Here is a 10,061-nt window from a genome sequence, read left to right as displayed (position 1 = left end):
CGGGGGTCAGTAGGTTAAAGAAAGCAAAAAAAAAATTAAAAATTGCTCCAATTTACCTGGTACTGTCTCGACACTGTCTTTTCATCCTGAATGCTCTCCACCCCCCCTCTTGTTTCAGCGTATATCCATCTTTTGAGTTCCTTTTTTCTTCAAAAGTGACAAAGGTCCTCATTTGTCATGCCACCATTGACACCATTGTAAATCTAAGCTCTGAGAAGATTGGGAAAAACTTGTCTCATCTGATTTATGAAACCTCCCTAACTATTGATACAAGTGCAAAATCTAATGTGAAAGGTAGCCTGGTGACATTTGTCAGAGCCATGCAGTGAATACAGTCTGCATGTGGTTGCCCAGTAAAAGAGAAATAGGCCATCTTTGCTGTTTGTGACTATTCTAGTCAAAGGGGATCTGTGCTGTGACAGGAAAACACAACCTCAGAAAACAACTCTGTATTGCTCAAGGTTGACATTTCTAACATAAAGACAACGCAATTGGGGTAAGTCGATATTTAGCTTCATATCTTGCTCATATTTTGTACATTCAGACTTGATCTAAGGTGGACGCTAACTGTACCAGCAAAAATCAAATGACACATTTTATGGATGCCTCCATCTCATTTATCTCCCTCTGACTTTTTGAAATGAAATGTAAAAATAACATAAGGAGATGTGTACCCACCTGCCTCTCTGAGTATTCAGCTATCATTGCTAATTCCAGAATATTGCAGCCACTTCAGCCCACTGCTGCTCCCATGCCACAAGTGGCTCTTATGGGCTTTTTCATAGAAATTCAAGGAGGGTCTTCTGGCTTTTCGGTATCACCCAGGTGCAGAGACAAAGTGCAATTATTCCAACCTTTTGGCAAAAAAGCCACATTGAGATGTGGGTTGTGGAAACAGGCTGTGTAATTTTCTGCTCTCCCAAATAAAGAATGCATATCAAACCAACGGAAGCTCGAGGCCCTGTGAGGACACAAGTGTAGGTTCAGTCGATGCTTTGTTTCTGGATACAGTGCTCTCCAGTATCCATTTGTGGCAACATACACTAGTCAATGGAATATATAGTTTAAAGCTATTGCTGGAATAAATGAAATTTTGGATTTGTGCATTTGTTTCCCACTGCAGATGTGGAATGCAAAGCAAATTCCAGGGTCACATTTAATCACACGGTGGATTTTAAAGTGTCAAGACAACATATACCAAAAAAATTTAAAATATAACATCCCAGCTTCAGCTACCGAAATATAGGCTATGCATATATTATCATACACCTACATACACACATAGATGGCCATATTCCAGAACACTGCAGCCACTTCAGCCCGCTTTTAAAAAAACATGCATGCATAAATATACCAACATACGACGCATGATCACTGAGGGGGCAGATGTCTGGACCAATACCCCAGATTTGAACATTTACATAATCTTTTGAGTCTGATAAGTATGATAAGTAATCAATAAATACATGTTCAAATATTTCCCTGTGACAATAAGGTAGACAGATATTTTTGTAATCCATTTTAAGAGAATACTTCTATTCATTTATTTATTTGTCTTTATTTATCACAAATGTCATCCGTGTTAGCATGTGATCAGGTCAGGAGAAAGGTGCTAAAAATAGAGATAGATTTTGTTTCAGTATTAAGTTCATATTATTAATGATTAATATTGAATTAACTTAATATTAAGTCAACATTAAGTTCATTTAAAGTTTAATGGCATTTTTTTTAAAAAAAGTTTAATTTGAATTAGAAAAAATAAAAATGTGTTTTAAAAAATTGTTTGAATTATGCGGCATGACGACGAACTTCGTGAACATTAGACTGCACGAAAGCAAATCTTCCTGCGATGCGTGCCGGGCTTGTAATTTAGCAAAAAAATGCACTGGGTGACCCGTTGAACTGCAGTGTTCTCGTCTGCACAAGATCAAAGTACCTTTCCGGGCCAAATGAGACAGATGAGATGAGATGTGCACTCTCGACTGCACCCGTTGGTTTGGCACTTCGGGCTGAAGCGTGACATGCAAGCACAACATCTCATTAGACTTGGCAAGTTCAGATGAGCATCAATGTCAACGTGATGTGCTTTTGGACTCTTCAGTAGGATAGTTAGATGGTTGTAGACTAAAATGTTCTTTCATAATTCTTCATTAAAACCTCTGTCTGTCATTGAAAACACATCCAACAGCAAAAAAAAAAGTCTTTATTTTAAGTAGCTGGGTTTGATCCTGCACACCGCTCTTGCTCAGCATACTAACAGATGAGCCATATACAGTATCTAAAGTTACTTCTCCAGAATTTTGTCATAATAGACATGATAAATATATTGACAAGAATGAGACAAGGAAAACAAGTTAGTACAAGGCCCTAGTTTCAATTTATAGAGGACATTTATGTGGGATATGGTGTGAAATAGCGAATGAATTTCTGTCATTACAATGCAAAAACCACAGACAATTAGCCCGAGTGAAGGTGAAAAGAAAATTCTATCTATTATCTATTGTTAAGTATTTTTTGCAAGCCTTGTAAAAACTAACAAAAACAAGGCCTCAAAACAAAACTTCCTTCACAGCTGTGCTGCATGAGAAATAAGAAAAGACTCTTCTCTCCCTTGGCTCGTTGTCGGCAGCAGGATAAGAAATTGAAACAAAAATGACAGTGACACTTGTAGCTCTGCGCCATTGTATCAGCTGAATAATTAATCTGCATCTGCCTGCTGATTTCAACAACGCTGTATTCCAGACACCCCCAAAAAGGGATGGGGGGGTGCTGGGTTGGGGGATGTCTTGCCTTGCAATCAGTCCCCAGCAGCACATGGAGAGCTGCTGTAATTAAGGAGCAGCGTCACCCATGAATCCTATCCGTGAAGCAGGACTTTAATTCCCCACTAATTGAGGCCAACATGGGGAGGGTTGGAGGGAGGGACGAGGTATTTGAGGCTCCTGCCGGGTGGACCGACCACTGAGTTAGATGATTAGCTGAGGTATAGCAAAGGTAACTAGGAAACTGAACCTCGCCGGCACAGCCAGACGCACCTGCCCACCTCTCCCTGCTTCCCTGCACGCACACCCGACTGCTCTCCGAAGGAAACCCGACCCGAATGGAAAGCAAACTTTCCCATTTTTAGCTCCACTTGAGCTGCAGCTGTTTCCTCTGCTGGTGGGAGCTGTGTGGGAGAGGTAGGGAGAGGAGCAGGCGGTTTGATTGATTTGCTTCATTTGGATTTGTATCTATTGCAGTTGTGATTGCTTTTGACAGAGGTTCATACAACTCCAGAGAGAGCGAAAAAGAGAGGTGGGGGTATATTTAGAGAAAACTCCAGGCTGCTACAAGTGCCACGTCTAATAAAGGGAATCATTTGCGTAATGGGATTTATTTATTTATTGTGTTGATATTAGAGTTGCACGGACGTGTGACAGAGAGCTTTTTTGGTTTTATGCTTGTCATATTTTCCCCGTTTGATTCAACTGTAAACAAACTGCTGAAGGTAAGGTGAGGTAAGCCGTCAAATCCGCTGACTCCAGCTTCAGGTGACAGTTGTTTTGTATCTGTAATGGTGCCATTCGCCGTTTATGGCTGCATGCGATGCCTCCTTCACTTTCATGTGTGTACATCACCAGAGGCACTGGGTAAAAAGCACTGAGGAAGTGGCTGTAAGGCACATTGTCACTGAAATCTGTCAGACTTCTCTCTCTCACTCGGTCTCTGTCTGTCTCTCTCATTCTCTCCCACTCTGTGTCTGTATATATATAAAAATCGTTCCATTTCAGAGCTGTTTCTGACAGCCACAGACACTTCAGCGGGCTGAGATCTACCTGCAATTGTCACTATTGTCTTAGAAAAACTTTCTGATTTATTCCTACGCAACTTTGCTAAAACCATCTCATGCACACACATATAGTATTAACTGCAGTAAATAGCTTCTGCTTGTGCTGTTTGAGATGTCACAAAATACCTCCATCCATGTTGTTTTTTTGGGTTTTTTTGCTGATTTAAAGATGGAAGCTTTTCTGTACACCAGACAACATACAGATTGACTCTTTTGGTGCCTTTTTATACCAGTTTCCTGAAGCTTCCTGTAAATATTGTACGTTTTGCACACCAGCCCCCATACAGAGCTGAGTTATTTAGGCAATGTGAGGCTGAGATGAGACCCAGCACCAATTTGACTTAGTCTAAACTTGTCTCGATTTTATTAAGTTATTCTGATCCATTAAACTGATTTGTGTGAAGAAAAACTTTACACAGTAGCAATGGAGAATTTGTCCTTTCAGAACATTCAGAAATTCTCTCAATTGAGTGGAAATAGCACCAACTAACGCAAATCTCTCTCTCTGAAATGACTTCAGAGACATTTTGTTCAAGCATAAGGCCTTTCACTTTCAAAATGCAATCTGTTCAGTCTCATAAAGGCCTCAATTAGATTAAAGTCTTGTTGAAGGCGAGCCTGATGTGGAGGCTCTTCATCTGCTATTTGTGCCACTCAGTACAACAGAACGTACAGTGGGAGGTCAAGTAATGGGGAGTGCTGCAAGTCAGTGGTGGAAAGTGCAGTCATTATGTATGAGGATAAAGTAAAATATGTGTCTGAAAATAATGTATCTGCTGTAATGTGACCACTGCTGTGTCCTTGTTTGAAGCGCTATCATGGCTTTGATTTATCGAGGTTTGTAACCTTGGCCAATTACCTACAAACACACTCCCTAGCTGTTTTTCCACAATGAAGGAGAACACTTCACTCCCCCCCACCTTTACACTATTGTTGCTTGCCTTGCACAAAAAAGTAATAGTTAATTGGTAACAGTTCTGACCTTGTTTCTTTCAGTCTGATGATGTTTCCCCCCTTATTATTTGTAATTCAGCTTTGCCCTCAACGTGCTGGAGAGCACTTCATTTACTTAGGAAATCACTGGTGGTCTAGAAATCAAGCCTGGCTTGTTTTTCGCCAATTCATCTCTTTATCCACAAGGGGCAAAAATGAAGGATCGCCTCCGAGATTCAGCTGGCATTCCGGTCCAAAAACTCTGAAAAATTGATAGGTTTGGAATTTACATATCTGTTGTGCAAGTGTATTCCCTGTGGCCAGCGTGAGCACGCAGTTCATCAATAAAATATGACTGAGCAACAAATATTGAAATGACGCCTGTCAAAATGAAGTTTGGGAATGTGCACATAGAAGTGCTGTGATAATGTTTAACCAGGCGACAGAGGTCATAGAAGTCAATGCTTTTGTTTGGGGGGAAAGGAAATCAAGGGAAATCTATTTGCATACATCTCATCTTAGGTGTTAGAGAGTATGATTTATTTTGCTGTTGTTGTTCTTTGTTTATGTTGTTTGTAATTTGCGTTTAAAATGTGGAGGGAGAGGAAGACAAAAAGTACATCATTGGGGAATTATTGAGTAAGCATTGCCCTCTGGTGGCCAGGCAAGAAACTGCTCAGTGGTGTGTCTCATTTCAGCAGCTCCTTCAGTGTGTGTGGCGGCTTAAAGCTGGGTCCATTGACAAACACAGCAATATCGTTTCAAAGGCAACCTGTGTGCACATGTATATATGTGTATGTATGTGTGTACATGTACTGCATACGGCTTTATATGAATAAATTGATCTCAAGCAAAGCAATGCATCTCCATGTAGGAGGAGGAGGTGGGACAAACATCAACTCCTGAGAATGAAATGGATGAGCTTCCTGCTTTACATTGATTTAGTCACATATATACACATACTGGACAAACACAAGAGCAAATGTGAACAAAGACAAAGACAAGGAGGACAGACAGAGAGACACAAGCAAGGAGCACAGCCCTTGTTGCAGCTACTTGGATGCTATTTCCTCAAGGTCGGAGGTTGAACGGGCAGGTGGGCCGTGCTACAGCTGGAGCCTACAGGGCCCCGAGGATCCTAATCAATTCTTACATTTCAGGGGAAAATGATGAGAAATCGGCCGCTCAAAGGAAGATAGATGACAGAGAGTTGCAGCAAACACACAGATCAATAATATTCATAGCCTCAAGGAGAAAATACGTTAGGTAAAAGCTTTTTACTCAATGGATCTGAGAGGGGATGCTCAGAAAAGCAGCTGGTGTGTCCACCTTTATGCTCGAGAGAGAGAGAGAGAGAGAGAGAGAGAGAGAGAGAGAGAGAGAGAGAGAGAGAGAGAGAGAGAGAGAGAGAGAGAAAATGAGCTTGTATGAGCAAAAAGAAAGAAACCGTCCACTGTCAAGGCTAAGTATGTGCTGAGGGAGGATGAGGAAAATGCTCTGTAATGCTGGTTAGTATATTTGTACATTTATGCGGTCGACAACGTCTAAAATATATTTTGTGAGAGTGGTGCTCAAGCAACCAGAGAATAATGGTGAGCAGTGCTGCTTCTGCTGCAGTATGACAAACAGGGATGGTGCAGTGTTCTTAGTGCAAAATGTTCAAGTAATCAATGAAAACAGATTTTTCATCGAGGGTTAAATTAGCAGGGTCGAAAGGTCAATTTTTAAAAATACACTCAGTTTTGCTTCAGAGTAGATAATCTCCAGAAGATTCCCAAAAGAGGGAAGCTTTGCCTTTAAAGCTGAATTTGAAGACTTGCATAGACTCACTGCACAGACAGCCACTGCAGACAGAAAACACACAGCAGGTGGGGTTATAAAGTGATTTGGGTGCTCCGAAAGCCAAACACTACAAACTTTTCAGAGTTTACAAAAGGGAATGAGATGAAAGGAGTGAGAGAAAGGTGATGAAGGCATGAGGGTTAGAGAAATCAAGGTGGAAGAGGATGCTGCAGAGAAGAGGAGAGGCAGGAAGGCAGTGGAGAGGTGAAGAAGATGTAAAAAAAACAAAACAAAGACAGATGGAGATGGATAGAGGACGAGGCTAATGAGAGGCAGGCTGGGAGCGTGTGATGGGCAAGGATTGGGGCGAGGATTCAGGAGAGCCTAGGAGGTTTAGTCAGGCGTGAGCGAGCTATCCACAGGTCTTTACCTGACTCTTAAATCATCCAGCGTGACAGAAACACAAAGGCTTGTCTTGACGCATGGCTGTCAGTCCTCTTTTGAGCTGTTAATCACTGAGATCTGCGAGGGGCAGATCTCTTAACTTTGGAGGAGAAGTCTGGCAGCAACAAATGAGCCCCACACCGAGACTCCCACGCAAAGCGCACATCTCCAAAGCCCTGCCAATGCCGTGATCCACCTGCAATCACCCTGCAGCAAACACCAGACGCTCCCCTGTGCAGGCAGCCACATTGTCTGTGTGTGTGTGTGTGTGTGTGTGTGTGTGTGTGTGTGAGGGAGAAAGAGAGAGGGATGAGAGAAAGCCGGGGGGGGAAAAAATGAAGAAAGGGGTAAGAGTGTGTGTCTGTTATCTTTTTGGATGTGTGGGCACCCGCTCAGTGAACTCAGCTTGATACAGAGGTACTGATGGGAGAGGTGGCGTTGAAATATGACAGCTCTCACTTGTTCTGAAGCCTGCCCTCAGAGTAAGCCCTGCAAGAAATAGAGAGATCACTCTCACTTTCTCTCAATCTACACACGCACACACACACTAAGATGGAACTCTGTTAAGATGTGATTAGGCTGACTGTCAGTTGTGAAGGGTCCTATCAAGGTTCACTGCACGCGAAGCGCACACAAACGACCGTCTTAGCCGGGCTGTCTGACAGTCGGCTAGTGGAGGAATGTCGAAGCTGGAAATAACAGCCGGCCCTGACTTACAGCTGGACCGACAACGACTGGTACCTTGCCAGCTGGGGAAAAAAAAAAAGATGGACCTCGAGAGCATGTTGAAAACAGGAAAGAAATACGTGCATCGATCAGACTGGGTAGGGAAGGTATTAAGAGAGACAGGCCTATTTTGGAGTTGACAGAACAGGGCATCTACTTTGGCTCAGTGTGCACATTGTGTACCCTCTTTCCAAAAAGGGAGAATTGGTGCAGATATTTTGCTTTAGACAAGCTTGTCTTATAGAGGGAGGTTGTTACATCGTTCATGAAAACAGAAGAGATGAATTTTAAACAAGACTAAGAGTCTGCAGTCGCGCTAGCGGCTCTGTGAGGGGCGTACTAAGGCACAGCAGTGGTTTCAGCTAAATGCTAACGTCAGCATGCTAACATGCTGATTGTTTAGTAGGTATAATTCATGTCAGGGCTGCCAGGTTTTCAATTTAGTTTGGAGTGAGATTCGGTACCGGTGACGTTAGTGCATTTAATGAGTAAGTGTTCTGTGACATTATCCACCGCAGGGGTCGGGGTCATCCGTTGTCCATCCATTGTTTAAAAAGTTCAGCAGGCACATTCACAATTTTAAAGCATGTGTAGATGAAAAGCTAAGTCAATATTCATGGTCAGTAATGAATACGTATGGTTGATCAGCACACTTGCCATCCTCCAGACATCATAGCCTAAATCAGGAGAGCAAACCTATCTGGGGACCTTCCCCCAGAGAACTGTTAATTAGAGAGTTTTCCTGCATTCTAGTGAATTTATCTAGGCCTAATTTTGTTGCCGAAATGTGGAGTCTGGAGGACCGGGGGGAAGGGGGCATTGAGACTCTCGGGAGAATCTGGAGAGCTGGCAAGTAGCTACATCTACAAACATTGTATGAAAAGTAAATGAAGGAGAAAACCACATTGTTTAAAGACAGACTTTCGCACAAAACAGCTGTTTTCCCTTAGCCCTCAGGACTCTGAACTCCTCCCTCTAGCCCTCTCCGCACATGCAGTACATACACCTGCTCTATGGTTGTGTGTACTGTGCTTCTGTGATGATATGTTGACTGCATTCGTGATAATATGGATCTATCTATCTATCTATCTATCTATCTATCTATCTATCTATCTATCTATCTATCTATCTATCTATCTATCTATCTATCTATCTATCTATCTATACTTACTGATAAGACTACAAAGGCAATTCATCTTCTGACACCTTGGCAGCGAAATTAAGCTATTATGGTACTGTGTGATAAATAAGAGCTAGGATAAATACCAAAATGATTTGATTTTCAAATTTGTGGTGGCGGTTCTAGCGTCAAATTAGTGGTGAGTCTAATGAATGAAAGGTGTTTTTTCATTTTGGAGCGGTGTGTGTGTGTGTGCGTGCGCCTGTGTGCTAAGGGGTCTGGAAAAAATACTGATGTACAGACTTTGCAGCAAAAGCTTATTTAACATAGAGCCTATAATTATATTTTTTCATGAAGGAGTAGCTATGAGGCTTCTTCTGATTTGGCATGAGAGTTGAGAACCCTGTATAATGTTAGCTACTAGAATTCAGCATTGAGATACAATTACATTCATGATCTTGCATAGCTGACTCATGGCAGCGCTGGTTCATGTTCACCTATGTAGTTTAGTGTGATAGCATCCTAACATTTTCTGTTTAACACTAAACTCAAAGTACAGCTGTAATCCTATTCGTTTTGCAGGAATTTGATCATAAACCAAAGTATTGGACTTAAACATTGAAATTCAAGTGGAATTATTCCAACTTATTCTGAAGGGGACATGAATGTCTGTTAGAAATTTTAATTGAATTAAAATTTTATGCGATTTCATCCGATAGTTGTTGAGACATTTCACTAAAAAACAAAAATGTGAACCTCATGGTGGCGCTAGATGAAATTGCAGGGGTCATGGCAATCCATCCAACAATTGTCAAGATATTTCAGCCAGGACCAAAGTGGCCGACATTACCATCCCCAGAGCCACGCTGACTATAGAAAGCTGTGAAAGATCTCTACATAAGTGGGTGTTTTTAATTTCTCGATACCAGTGTCAATGCTAAACTGTACCTGCATTTCGGTACCAATATGCAAACAATACTTTTTGATGAAACCTCACATTGAGGAATATTACCATGTTTGTCTAGAAAACTCTTTATTTAGCAAAACTGAAATGACCAAAATCATGATTTAATGAGGAATAATCTGTTCAAAGAATAACAATCATCTGAGCAAGCGTTTGATACCAACTAGATGCGGACACATTTCTGTCGGGGCCCCCCCGTAGCTAGTTTAGAGAATATCATAGATAGATCCACGGACAGCGGCATGGATTTATCAATACACAGC

This window comes from Siniperca chuatsi, linkage group LG1, assembly GCF_020085105.1.
Source record: "Siniperca chuatsi isolate FFG_IHB_CAS linkage group LG1, ASM2008510v1, whole genome shotgun sequence".
Taxonomy (NCBI): Eukaryota; Metazoa; Chordata; class Actinopteri; order Centrarchiformes; family Sinipercidae; genus Siniperca; species Siniperca chuatsi.
The sequence above is the reverse complement of the archived record's forward strand: the minus strand, read 5'-3'. Positions refer to the sequence as shown.